This window comes from Salmo trutta, chromosome 12 (assembly GCF_901001165.1).
Source record: "Salmo trutta chromosome 12, fSalTru1.1, whole genome shotgun sequence".
Lineage (NCBI taxonomy): Eukaryota > Metazoa > Chordata > Actinopteri > Salmoniformes > Salmonidae > Salmo > Salmo trutta.
In genome coordinates, this window is record NC_042968.1 from 39005268 (window position 1) to 39018355 (window position 13088).

At 46.9% G+C, this 13088-nt stretch overlaps 1 pseudogene; it reads right to left on the reverse strand.

Moving 5' to 3' along the window:
• The window catches only part of LOC115203523 (integrin alpha-11-like), a 96625-nt pseudogene that overhangs the window by 29347 nt on the left and 54190 nt on the right, over positions 1-13088 (reverse strand).

Here is a 13088-nt window from a genome sequence, read left to right on the forward strand (position 1 = left end):
ATCTCAGTCATCCATCGATGGTCTCCCTCAAATGGACAGCCCTCCATTTATTTACACAACTCAATGAGACATAGAGACATTGTTGTCTTAAACTTTCCCCTTCAATCTTTACAGAAGTTTTCATTTGTTATTCCAAATTCATTTAGGAAAGTAAACAAAACAAAACAAAAGTAACTAACAAACAATAACTGGGGAGTTTGAGTTTTGAATTTGAAATCAACTGAAAACACTAGAGGAAGGGTCTAACCAGTTTTCTATCCCAAATATGATTTCCCCAAAACATTGTCAACATCAGGGATGGGTGATTCATCCGAGTGTCACATGATCAAAGGCAAACAAGGCTTCTGGATGTTTCTTTAGGGATGTTTCTGGGGAACTTTGAGTATTCACAGTGGGTGGAAAGTCAGTCGGAAAATATCTGTACCTTTGAATAGAATTAGGTTTCCCCTCAGTCTGGAAAAAGGTACAATCCCTCAGCATTAAGAAAGTATAGGAGCCAAGTATTTTAGGCCGTCATCAGCCATGCACGTTATCACTCTCCAGGCTGTTTCATCTTTCTCCCTAATCTACAGCCTATGGACGGCTGGAACCTCAGATCACTTGTTTTTTTCAGTTGTCTTTTTAAAGGAAAGAGGAGGACAGGGTGCCGTGCTACACACCAGGGTTGTGTGTGTGTGTGTGTGTGTGTGTGTGTGTGTGTGTGTGTGTGTGTGTGTATGTGTGTGTGTGTGTGTGTGTGTGTGAGAGCAAGCGAGAGAGGGGGGAGAATCATACTCAGTGGGGAACATTTGAAACATATGGTGATTTGTGGTGAGGTGGTGAGACCATCACAGTCATTCCACAGTGGCCCATGGGGGCTTATTGGTAGAATGGAAGGCCACCTCTCTGTCACACACACCACCCCTTTTGTGTCCTTAGTTGGGGGATCCCTTCTCTTTTTTTCTTGTTTGGGGAACCCTAATGATCAAGCCCCTATCAGTCCACAGGTCCCCCTCATAATGAGAGAGAGAGAGAGAGAGAGAGAGAGAGAGAGAGAGAGAGAGAGATTCCTCTGCAGTCATTTCCACCTATTAAGAAGCCCCCTTTCTTCTCCAAATAACAGGCTGTTAATTCAGTTTGAAGTAGTGAATGCTTTCCTACTGAGTTCACGGTGCACTTGTACACTAACCAACGAAGACTCTAATGAAGACGGCGTGCTGGCGCAGGGAGGGAGGCTGTTCATTTCATCTGTGTGACGGCAGGTGCCCAAAGTCTGGTAGACTGTTGATGTTGTACCAGTGGGTTAACTAACCCTAATCAAGGCTCTGGAAGGTCTGGTAGACTGTTGATGTTGTACCAGTGGGTTAACTAACCCTAATCAAGGCTCTGGAAGGTCTGGTAGACTGTTGATGTTGTACCAGTGGGTTAACTAACCCTAATCAAGGATCTGGAAGGTCTGGTAGACTGTTGATGTTGTACCAGTGGGTTAACTAACCCTAATCAAGGCTCTGGAAGGTCTGGTAGACTGTTGATGTTGTACCAGTGGGTTAACTAACCCTAATCAAGGCTCTGGAAGGTTTGGTAGACTGTTGATGTTGTACCAGTGGGTTAACTACCCCTAATCAAGGCTCTGGAAGGTCTGGTAGACTGTTGATGTTGTACCAGTGGGTTAACTAACCCTAATCAAGGCTCTGGAAGGTCTCGTAGACTGTTGATGTTGTACCAGTGGGTTAACTACCCCTAATCAAGGCTCTGGAAGGTCTCGTAGACTGTTGATGTTGTACCAGTGGGTTAACTACCCCTAATCAAGGCTCTGGAAGGTCTGGTAGACTGTTGATGTTGTACCAGTGGGTTAACTACCCCTAATCAAGGCTCTGGAAGGTCTGGTAGACTGTTGATGTTGTACCAGTGGGTTAACTACCCCTAATCAAGGCTCTGGAAGGTCTGGTAGACTGTTGATGTTGTACCAGTGGGTTAACTACCCCTAATCAAGGCTCTGGAAGGTCTGGTCTCTGGTCTGGTCTGATGTGTTATAATGTAAATACAAGGCATAGGGATAGTTTGGCTCTATGTGTCCTGGTCGAGGTGTTTCTGTGCTGACCTGGTTTTAAGTGTGTTTGGTAACGCGATCTGGGGCGTGTGTGTAAGTGAGTGTGTATGTGTGTGCACACGAGTGTGACGTGTGTGTGTGTGAGCATTCGTACATCTGTGTGTGTGTGCATGCCCACCCACCAGCTCAGTCACTCTGTAGATGTACACCTTGCCCTTCTCCCAGCCTCCACTGAAGAACATGGGTGCTGCCACCAGTAGGTTGTCTGTTACTCCGTCACCATCTATATCCACCGGGGAGATCTCACTCCCATAGTACGACCCAATCTGAAATATAACCACACAATCAACACCCTGGATCAACAACAATAATAGAATCGTCTGGTTATTTAGCAGACACTTTTATCCAGAATAAACACATAGTGTATTTCATACCCAGTAGATGTGGCCCATGTGGGAATCGAACCCATTACTCCAGCTGGCACATCAGGCTCTAAAAGCACCATGCTAACCAACTGAGATCATTACGATCCTCACAATCACCAAGTCCTTCACACGTCCCTCACACGTCCTTCACATGTCCTTCTGTCACGCCCTGACCTGAGAGAGCCGTTTTTCTCTGTTTAGTTAGGTCAGGGTGTGATATGGGGTGGGCATTCTATGTATTTTATTTCTATGTTTTAGACAGGTATGGTTTCCAATCAGAGGCAGCTGTCTATCGTTGTCTCTGATTGGGAACCATACTTAGGCAGCCCTTTTTCCCTCCTTGAGTTGTGGGATCTTGTTTTTGTGCAGCTGCCTTTGAGCAGCCCCAGAACGTCACGTTTCTTTCTGTTTATCCTGTTTATTGTTTTGTTCGGTTTTCACTTCTAAATAAAGGATGTGGAATTACCGGCACGCTGCGCCTTGGCTTATTTATGACAGGGAGTTCGAGGACAGTGATCGTGACACCTTCACACGTCTTTCACACATCCTTCACCACGTCATTCACATGTGATTCACACGTCCTTCACACGTCCATCACATATCCTTCACACGTACTTCACACGTCCTTCACCACATCCTTCACATGTCTTTCACCACATCATTAAAACCCCCCAGCAAACGTCATGTTTCCCCATAGAGGCTAATTGGCTCCGCAAAACAACCCAGCCTTTTATCTCAATGCAACAACCAGACCTGGGTTCAGATGCCATTTGAACTTTTCAAATACGTTTAACATTTTCTTTAGCCTATCTGGGCTGCCAATGATTTACACTTTTGGAACTATTCCATTGGTTCCATTGCATCAGGCGAGCTCAGTCTAGCCCAGCTATAGTCTTTGAAATGATGTCAAATCGTATTTGAACCCAGGTCTGTTCCTCTCAATGAGTGTTCTTATGGATCTCGCTGCCTCTTCTGTCTTTAGTATCCTCTTAGCTGGTGTTGTTTACTGTAGCTGGAAGCTTGTTTTTCTATTTTTATTCACAATGTAGATTTGGAATGTATGTGTTTTGAATTAAGGGGGACGGGATGGGAAACACATGGGAACTGTGTAATGTTGTTGGCTACATGGGGGCGTGGGAAGGCTGTCTAGACTCCATTTGTCCCAGGTCTTGGAACTACCAGTAGTGCAGACTATCATGGATGCTGTGTCCTGGCTGGGTTGCCAGATTGACAAAAGGACTGGAAGGACTACTGTCATGGTGGACTCAGATGGTGATGGGCGAGCCAGATTGAGAAGGGTCCATGTGGGGTCCATGAGCATAAGAGACTATCAGGGTCTTGGATGGTCTTCATATGTCTTTTAAAGAGAGAGTAATGGCAGTGGAAGTGTGTGCTACACCACTGTGTAACTGTTCAGTTTATGGTTGGAGTTTAGGACTTGGGTTGTGGTTCAGGATAGTGTTGTGGCAAACAAAACACATGATTGTGTCATTCAAATAGGTGGTAGACATGTCTTAGGGTCCCAGTTAAAAAGAGAGTTTGGGAAGCCCAGTTGTTGAGTCTACCTGTTGTCCTTTGAGGGAGTGCAGGATGGTGAGGTTACCAGTGTTCTTCAGGGTGAAGATGATGACCTTGCCAGTATGGTTGAACCGCGGTGCCCCTGCCACATACAGCCGACCGTTCCTGGCCGACACCACCGATGTTACTGTGTAACCTGGACACACACACACACACACACACACACACACACACACACACACACACACACACACACACACACACACACACACACTTCCTTGTTGAGTCCAAATGATTCAATCATTACTGAAACCCAGAGTATTCACAAAACCCAGTGATAGAGGATTGTCATAATTGCTAAATCAGCCTAAAGTTCTCCTATCTGTCACAGCTTCACTTTGTGTTGACCTCCTATGTTCACCTTGGATTGCCCAGTTGTCTTGAACTGTTTCCACAGCTTCTTTCTCCCTGGAGCACAAAGCCTGTTCCTTATATAATATCTGGGAGGAATGTCAGCTAGTTGTTACGGTGTGTGGTGAAACCCACTCTCTCTCTGCACAACATCACCATCAAATGGGCCAAATAAAGGCATACCAATGTGTGTGTGTCTGTGTGTTCACCATAGGCCACTGTAATTCCTCTGGTTGGGTTGTATGAACTGCATGAGCCAGACCTGATTTATAAAAAGCAACTATCCTATCGGCTTCGTTTAGAAACAAAGTTCAATGGCCTGCATTGAACCACATTGACTAACTAGGGTGAAGCCAAGTCTCTCTCTCTCTCTCTCGCTCTCTCTCTCTCTCTCTCCTCTCATCTCTCTCCTCTCTCCTCTCTCTCTCGCTCTCCCTCTCCTCTCTCTCTCCTCTCTCTCTCCTCTCTCTCTCCTCTCTCTGTCTCTCTCTCTCTCTCTCTGTCTCTTGCTCTCTCTCTGTCTCTGTCTCTCGCTCTGTCTCTGTCTCTCTCTGTCTCTCTGTCTCTCTCTCTGTCTCTCTTTGTCTCTCTCTCTTTGTCTCTCTCTGTCTCTCTGTGTCTCTGTGTCTCTCTCTCTCTGTCTCTCGCTCTGTCTCTGTCTCTCTCTGTCTCTCTTTCTCTCTCTCTGTCTCTCTTTGTCTCTCTCTCTTTGTCTCTCTCTGTCTCTCTGTGTCTCTGTGTCTCTCTCTGTGTGTCTCTCTCACTGTGTTTCTCTCTCACTCTGTTTCTCTCTCACTCTGTCTCTCTCTCTGTCTCTCTCTCTGTGTGTCTCTCTCACTGTGTTTCTCTCTCACTCTGTTTCTCTCTCCCTCTGTCTCTCTGTCTCTCTCTCTGTGTGTCTCTCTCACTGTGTTTCTCTCTCACTCTGTTTCTCTCTCCCTCTGTCTCTCTCTCTCTCTGTCTCTCTCTCTGTGTGTCTCTCTCACTGTGTTTCTCTCTCACTCTGTTTCTCTCTCACTCTGTCTCTCTCTCTCTCTGTCTCTCTCTCTCTGTCTCTCTCTATGTGTGTCTCTCTCACTGTGTTTCTCTCTCACTCTGTTTCTCTCTCACTCTGTCTCTCTCTCTCTGTCTCTCTCTCTGTGTGTCTCTCTCTGTGTGTCTCTCTCACTCTGTTTCTCTCTCACTCTGTCTCTCTCTCTCTGTCTCTCTCTCTGTGTGTCTCTCTCACTGTGTTTCTCTCTCACTCTGTTTCTCTCTCACTCTGTCTCTCTCTCTCTGTCTCTCTGTGTGTCTCTCTCACTGTGTTTCTCTCTCACTCTGTTTCTCTCTCACTCTGTTTCTCTCTCACTCTGTCTCTCTCTCTCTGTCTCTCTCTCTGTGTGTCTCTCTCACTGTGTTTCTCTCTCACTCTGTTTCTCTCTCACTCTGTCTCTCTCACTCTGTGTCTCTCTCACTGTGTCTCTCTCACTCTGTCTCTCTCTCACTCTGTCTCTCTCTCTCTGTCTCTCACTCTGTCTCTCTCTGTCTCTCTCTCTCTGTCTATCTCTCTCACTCTCTCGTATGAGGACGGTAATCCTTTCTGTGTCTGTCTGCATCTCTCCCTTCTCCCTCTTCTCTCTATCTCCTTCTTCTCTCTGTCTTCCTCCTCCCCATTTCCCCACCCCTCTGTCAGTGAGCATGTCCAGACCCATGCCTCTGCCCTATATTCCTAATGAGGCTGGAATGGCTTCCGTGGGCAGGCATGCAGGCCAGCCAGCAGCTGATGGGAAAAGCAGAGGGCCTTACAGGCAGGAGGAGTGGTGGTAGAGTGGAGTGGGACAGGGTGGGATGAGGTGCAGTGTGATGGGGTGCAGTGGGAAGCGGTGGAGCAGTGGAGTGGTTTATAGAGAGGGCTGCAGCGAGGCCTGGTGCTAAACCACTGTGCCTGCCACATGTCTATCCAGAGAGAGAGAAGGAGCGGGATAGATGGAAGATGAGGATAGGGAGAAAGAGAAAGCAAGGGAGAGAAGGAGGAAGAGCGAGAGAGTGAGAGAGAGCGAGAGAGTGAGAGAGAGCGAGAGAGTGAGAGAGAGAGCGAGAGAGCGAGAGAGAGCGAGAGAGAGCGAGAGAGAGCGAGAGTGCGTGAGAGAGAGAGATGGGTGAGAAAGCAAAAGAGATGGAGGAGATGAGATGGGTGAACAGTAGACTGTAGAGACAGTAAAGGTGAAGAGGAGAGGAGATGGGTGAACAGTAGACTGTAGAGACAGTAAAGGTGAAGAGAGAGAGAGGAGATGGGTGAACAGTAGACTGTAGAGACAGTAAAGGTGAAGAGGAGATGAGATGGGTGAACAGTAGACTGTAGAGACAGTAAAGGTGAAGAGAGAGAGAGGAGATGGGTGAACAGTAGACTGTAGAGACAGTAAATGTGAAGAGGAGAGGAGATGGGTGAACAGTAGACTGTAGAGACAGTAAAGGTGAAGAGAGAGAGAGGAGATGGGTGAACAGTAGACTGTAGAGACAGTAAAGGTGAAGAGAGAGAGAGGAGATGGGTGAACAGTAGACTGTAGAGACAGTAAAGGTGAAGAGAGAGAGAGAGGAGATGGGTGAACAGTAGACTGTAGAGACAGTAAAGGTGAAGAGAGAGGAGATGGGTGAACAGTAGACTGTAGAGACAGTAAAGGTGAAGAGAGAGGAGATGGGTGAACAGTAGACTGTAGAGACAGTAAGGTGAAAGAGGAGGAGAGAGGAGATGGGTGAACAGTAGACTGTAGAGTCAGTAAAGGTGAAGAGAGAGAGAGGAGATGGGTGAACAGTAGACTGTAGAGACAGTAAAGGTGAAGAGAGAGAGAGGAGATGGGTGAACAGTAGACTGTAGAGACAGTAAAGGTGAAGAGAGAGAGAGAGGAGATGGGGAACAGTAGACTGTAGAGTCAGTAAAGGTGAAGAGAGAGAGAGGAGATGGGTGAACAGTAGACTGTAGAGACAGTAAAGGTGAAGAGAGAGAGGAGATGGGTGAACAGTAGACTGTAGAGACAGTAAAGGTAAAGAGGAGAGAAGATGGGTGAACAGTAGATGTAGAGACCAGTAAAGGTGAAGAGAGAGGAGATGAGATGGTGAACAGTAGACTGTAGAGACAGTAAAGGTGAAGAGGAGATGAGATGGTGAACAGTAGACTGTAGAGACAGTAAAGGTGAAGAGAGAGAGAGGAGATGGGTGAACAGTAGACTGTAGAGACAGTAAAGGTGAAGAGGAGAGGAGATGGATGAACAGTAGACTGTAGAGACAGTAAAGGTGAAGAGAGAGAGAGGAGATGGGTGAACAGTAGACTGTAGAGACAGTAAAGGTAAAGAGGAGAGAAGATGGGTGAACAGTAGACTGTAGAGACAGTAAAGGTGAAGAGAGAGAGAGGAGATGGGTGAACAGTAGACTGTAGAGACAGTAAAGGTGAAGAGAGAGAGAGGAGATGGGTGAACAGTAGACTGTAGAGACAGTAAAGGTAAAGAGGAGAGAAGATGGGTGAACAGTAGACTGTAGAGACAGTAAAGGTGAAGAGAGAGAGAGGAGATGGGTGAACAGTAGACTGTAGAGACAGTAAAGGTGAAGAGAGAGAGAGGAGATGGGTGAACAGTAGACTGTAGAGACAGTAAAGGTGAAGAGAGAGAGAGGAGATGGGTGAACAGTAGACTGTAGAGACAGTAAAGGTGAAGAGGAGAGGAGATGGGTGAACAGTAGACTGTAGAGACAGTAAAGGTGAAGAGAGAGAGAGGAGATGGGTGAACAGTAGACTGTAGAGACAGTAAAGGTGAAGAGGAGAGGAGATGGGTGAACAGTAGACTGTAGAGACAGTAAAGGTGAAGAGAGAGAGAGGAGATGGGTGAACAGTAGACTGTAGAGTCAGTAAAGGTGAAGAGAGAGAGAGGAGATGGGTGAACAGTAGACTGTAGAGACAGTAAAGGTGAAGAGAGAGAGGAGATGGGTGAACAGTAGACTGTAGAGACAGTAAAGGTAAAGAGGAGAGAAGATGGGTGAACAGTAGACTGTAGAGACAGTAAAGGTGAAGAGAGAGGAGATGAGATGGTGAACAGTAGACTGTAGAGACAGTAAAGGTGAAGAGGAGATGAGATGGTGAACAGTAGACTGTAGAGACAGTAAAGGTGAAGAGAGAGAGAGGAGATGGGTGAACAGTAGACTGTAGAGACAGTAAAGGTGAAGAGAGAGAGAGGAGATGGGTGAACAGTAGACTGTAGAGACAGTAAATGTGAAGAGGAGAGGAGATGGGTGAACAGTAGACTGTAGAGACAGTAAGGTGAAGAGAGAGAGAGGAGATGGGTGAACAGTAGACTGTAAGACATAAAGGTGAAGATAGAGAGAGATGGGTGAACAGTAGACTGTAGAGACAGTAAGGTGAAGAGAGAGAGGGAGATGGGTGAACAGTAGACTGTAGAGGACAGTAAAGGTAAAGAGGAGAGAGATGGGTGAACAGTAGACTGTAGAGTCAGTAAGGTGAAGAGAGAGAGAGGAGATGGGTGAACAGTAGACTGTAGAGACAGTAAAGGTGAAGAGAGAGAGAGGAGATGGGTGAACAGTAGACTGTAGAGTCAGTAAAGGTGAAGAGGAGATGAGATGGGTGAACAGTAGACTGTAGAGACAGTAAAGGTGAAGAGAGAGAGAGGAGATGGGTGAACAGTAGACTGTAGAGACAGTAAAGGTGAAGAGAGAGGAGTAGATGGGGGAACAGTAGACTGTAGAGACAGTAAAGGTGAAGAGAGAGAGAGGGAGATGGGTGAACAGTAGACTGTAGAGACAGTAAAGGTGAGAGAGAGAGAGGAGATGGGTGAACAGTAGACTGTAGAGACAGTAAAGGTGAAGAGAGAGAGGAGATGGGTGAACAGTAGACTGTAGAGACAGTAAAGGTGAAGAGGAGAGGAGATGGGTAAACAGTAGACTGTAGAGACAGTAAAGGTGAAGAGAGAGAGAGGAGATGGGTGAACAGTAGACTGTAGAGACAGTAAAGGTGAAGAGAGAGAGAGAGGAGATGGGTGAACAGTAGACTGTAGAGACAGTAAGGTGAAGAGAGAGAGAGATGGGTGAACAGTAGACTGTAGAGACAGTAAAGGTGAAGAGAGAGAGAGGAGATGGGTGAACAGTAGACTGTAGAGACAGTAAAGGTGAAGAGAGAGGAGATGAGGGACAGAGAGAGGATGAGGGACAGAGAGAGGATGAGGGACAGAGAGAGGATGAGGGACAGAGAGAGGATGAAGGACAGAGAGAGGATGAAGGACAGAGAGAGGACAGAGAGGATGAATGACAGAGAGAGGATGAAGGACAGAGAGAGGATGAAGGACAGAGAGAGGACAGAGAGGATGAATGACAGAGAAAGGATGAAGGACAGAGAGAGGATGAAGGACAGAGAGAGGACAGAGAGGATGAATGACAAAGAGAGGATGAATGACAGAGAGAGGATGAAGGGCAGAGAGAGGATCAGGGGGAGGAGTCTATAGATCTACCCAAACCAATCACCTCTGTGACCAATCCTTTAGATGGTCAATTCCTCCCTCACCTAGGTAGGCGCCATGGTTCTTCAGCTCCTCTGGGAATTCCTGTGAGTAGGAGGACTTGGGTGGAACCACCTTCCCCTGTCGTGTCTCCTTCAGGACGGCTCCATTCCAGTCGTAGGCCCCCGGTGCCCCCACCAGGATCCCATCCTTTAGGGACAGTTTGGAGACAGGCACTTAGTGTGAACATAAAAACATATTGTGACATTGTGTGTGTGTGTGTGTGTGTGTGTGTGTGTGTGTGTGTGTGTGTGTGTGTGTGTGTGTGTGTGTGTGTGTGTGTGTGTGTGTGGTGTGTGTGTGTGTGTGTGTGTGTGTGTGTGTGTGTGTTAGCGCGTGCATGTATTGCCATTGGTTCAGCAGGCAATGATGGTAAAATGGAGAAGGTGATGAGTACACAGGTTGATGATGATGATGATAAATAAATCCTTTCTCTATAAATCAAATCATCCTTCCTCCCAGGCTTCAATACCCAGCCTCCCTCTAGTCCCCAGACTCCAGCAAGGATTATTTTGCAGAAACTTTAAGAGTTTGATGACCGTTCACGAGTTCTGCCAACAATAGCTTAATAACAATAAATCAGTCAAAACGAAGTCTGCCTACCCACATTCATTATATGTTCCTTCACTCTCCTCCCAAACTGATTTAAAGCCATTGGAGACATTTGAGAGGATCATAAGTTAAGCCTGCATGGATCCTCCAAATGATTACAGCGTTAGCCAAACGCTCTCTCTCTCTCACACACACATGTGTTCCATCACCTGTATGCACCACACAAACACGTGTTCCATCACCTGTATGCACCACACAAACACGTGTTCCATCACCTGTATGCACCATACAAACACGTGTTCCATCACCTGTATGCACCACACAAACGCGTGTTCCATCACCTGTAGGCACCACACAAACACGTGTTCCATCACCTGTATGCACCATACACACGTGTTCCATCACCTTATGCACCACACAAACACGTGTTCCATCACCTGTATGCACCACACAAACACGTGTTCCATCACCTGTATGCACCTACAAACACGTGTTCCATCACCTGTTATGCAAAAACCCACACAAACACGTGTTCCATCACCTGTATGCACCACACAAACACGTGTTCCATCACCTGTATGCACCATACAAACACGTGTTCCAGTCACCTGTATGGTGCATACAGGTGATGCACCACACAAACACGTGTTCCATCACCTGTGGCACCACACAACACGTGTTTCCATCACCTATATGCACCACACAAACACGTGTCCATCACCTGTATGCACCACACAAACACGTGTTCCATCACCCTGATGCAACCACACAAACACGTGTTCCATCACCTGTATGCACACAACAAACACGTGGTTCCATCACCTGTATGCCCAGTACAACACCGTGTTCATTCAACCTGTATGCACCACCACAAACAGTGTTTTCATCACCTGTATGCACCACACAAACACGTGGTCCATCACCAGTATGCACCATACAAACCACTGGTTCCATCACCTGTATGCACCATCACAAACCGTGTTCCATCACCTGTATGCACCAACAAACACGTGTTCCATCACCTGGATGCCCATACAAAACACGTGTTCCATCCACCTGGTATGCACCACAAACAACACGTGTTCCCTCACCTGTATGCACCACACAAACACGGTGTTCCATCACCTGTATGCACCATACAAACACGTGTTCCATCACTGTATGCACCACACAAACACGTGTTCCATCACCTGTATGCACCACACAAACCAGTGTTTCATCACCTGTATGCACCACACAACACAAGTGTTCCATCACCCTGTATGCACACACAAACACGTGTTCCATCACCTGTATGCACCATACAAACACGTGTTCCAGCACCTGTATGCACCCACACAAACACGTGTTCCATCACCTGTATGCACCATACAAACACGTGTTCCATCACCTGTATGCACAACACAAACACGTGTTCCATCACCTGTATGCACCATACAACACCGTGTTCCATCACCTGTATGCCCAACACAAACACGTGTTCCATCCACCTGTATGCACCATACAAACACGTGTTCCATCACCTGTATGCACCACACAAACACGTGTTCCATCACCTGTATGCACCATACAAACACGTGTTTCCATCACCTGTATGCACCACACAAACACGTGTTCCATCACCTGTATGCACCACACAAACACGTGTTCCATCACCTGTATGCACCACACAAACACGTGTTCCATCACCTGTATGCACCATACAAACACGTGTTCCATCACCTGGATGCACCACACAACACGTGTTCCATCACCCTGTATGCACCATACAAACACGTGTTTCCATCACCTGTATGCACCACACAAACACGTGTTCCATCACCTGTATGCACCACACTAAACACGTGTTCCATCACCTGTATGCCCACACAAACATCGTGTTCCATCACCTGTATGCACCACACAAACACGTGTTCCATCACCTGTATGCACCATACAAACACGTGTTCCATCACCTGTATGCACCATCACAAACAAGTGTCCATCACCTGTAGGCCCACACAAACACGGTGTCCATCACCTGTATGCACCACACAAACACATGTTCCATCACCTGTATGCACCACACAAACACGTGTTCCATCACCTGTATGCACCATACAAACACGTGTTCCATCACCTGTATGCACCACACAAACACATGTTCCATCACCTGTATGCACCATACAAACACGTGTTCCATCACCTGTAGGCACCACACAAACACGTGTTCCATCACCTGTATGCACCATACAAACACGTGTTCCATCACCTGTATGCACCATACAAACACGTGTTCCATCACCTGTATGCACCATACAAACACGTGTTCCATCACCTGTATGCACCACACAAACACGTGTTCCATCACCTGTATGCCCACACAACACGTGTTCCATCACCTGTATGCACCATACAAACACGTGTTCCATCACCTGTATGCACCACACAAACACGTGTTCCATCACCTGTATGCACCACACAAACACGTGTTCCATCACCTGTATGCACCATACAAACACGTGTTCCATCACCTGTATGCACCACACAAACACGTGTTCCATCACCTGTATGCACCACATAAACACGTGTTCCATCACCTGTATGCACCACACAAACACGTGTTCCATCACCTGTATG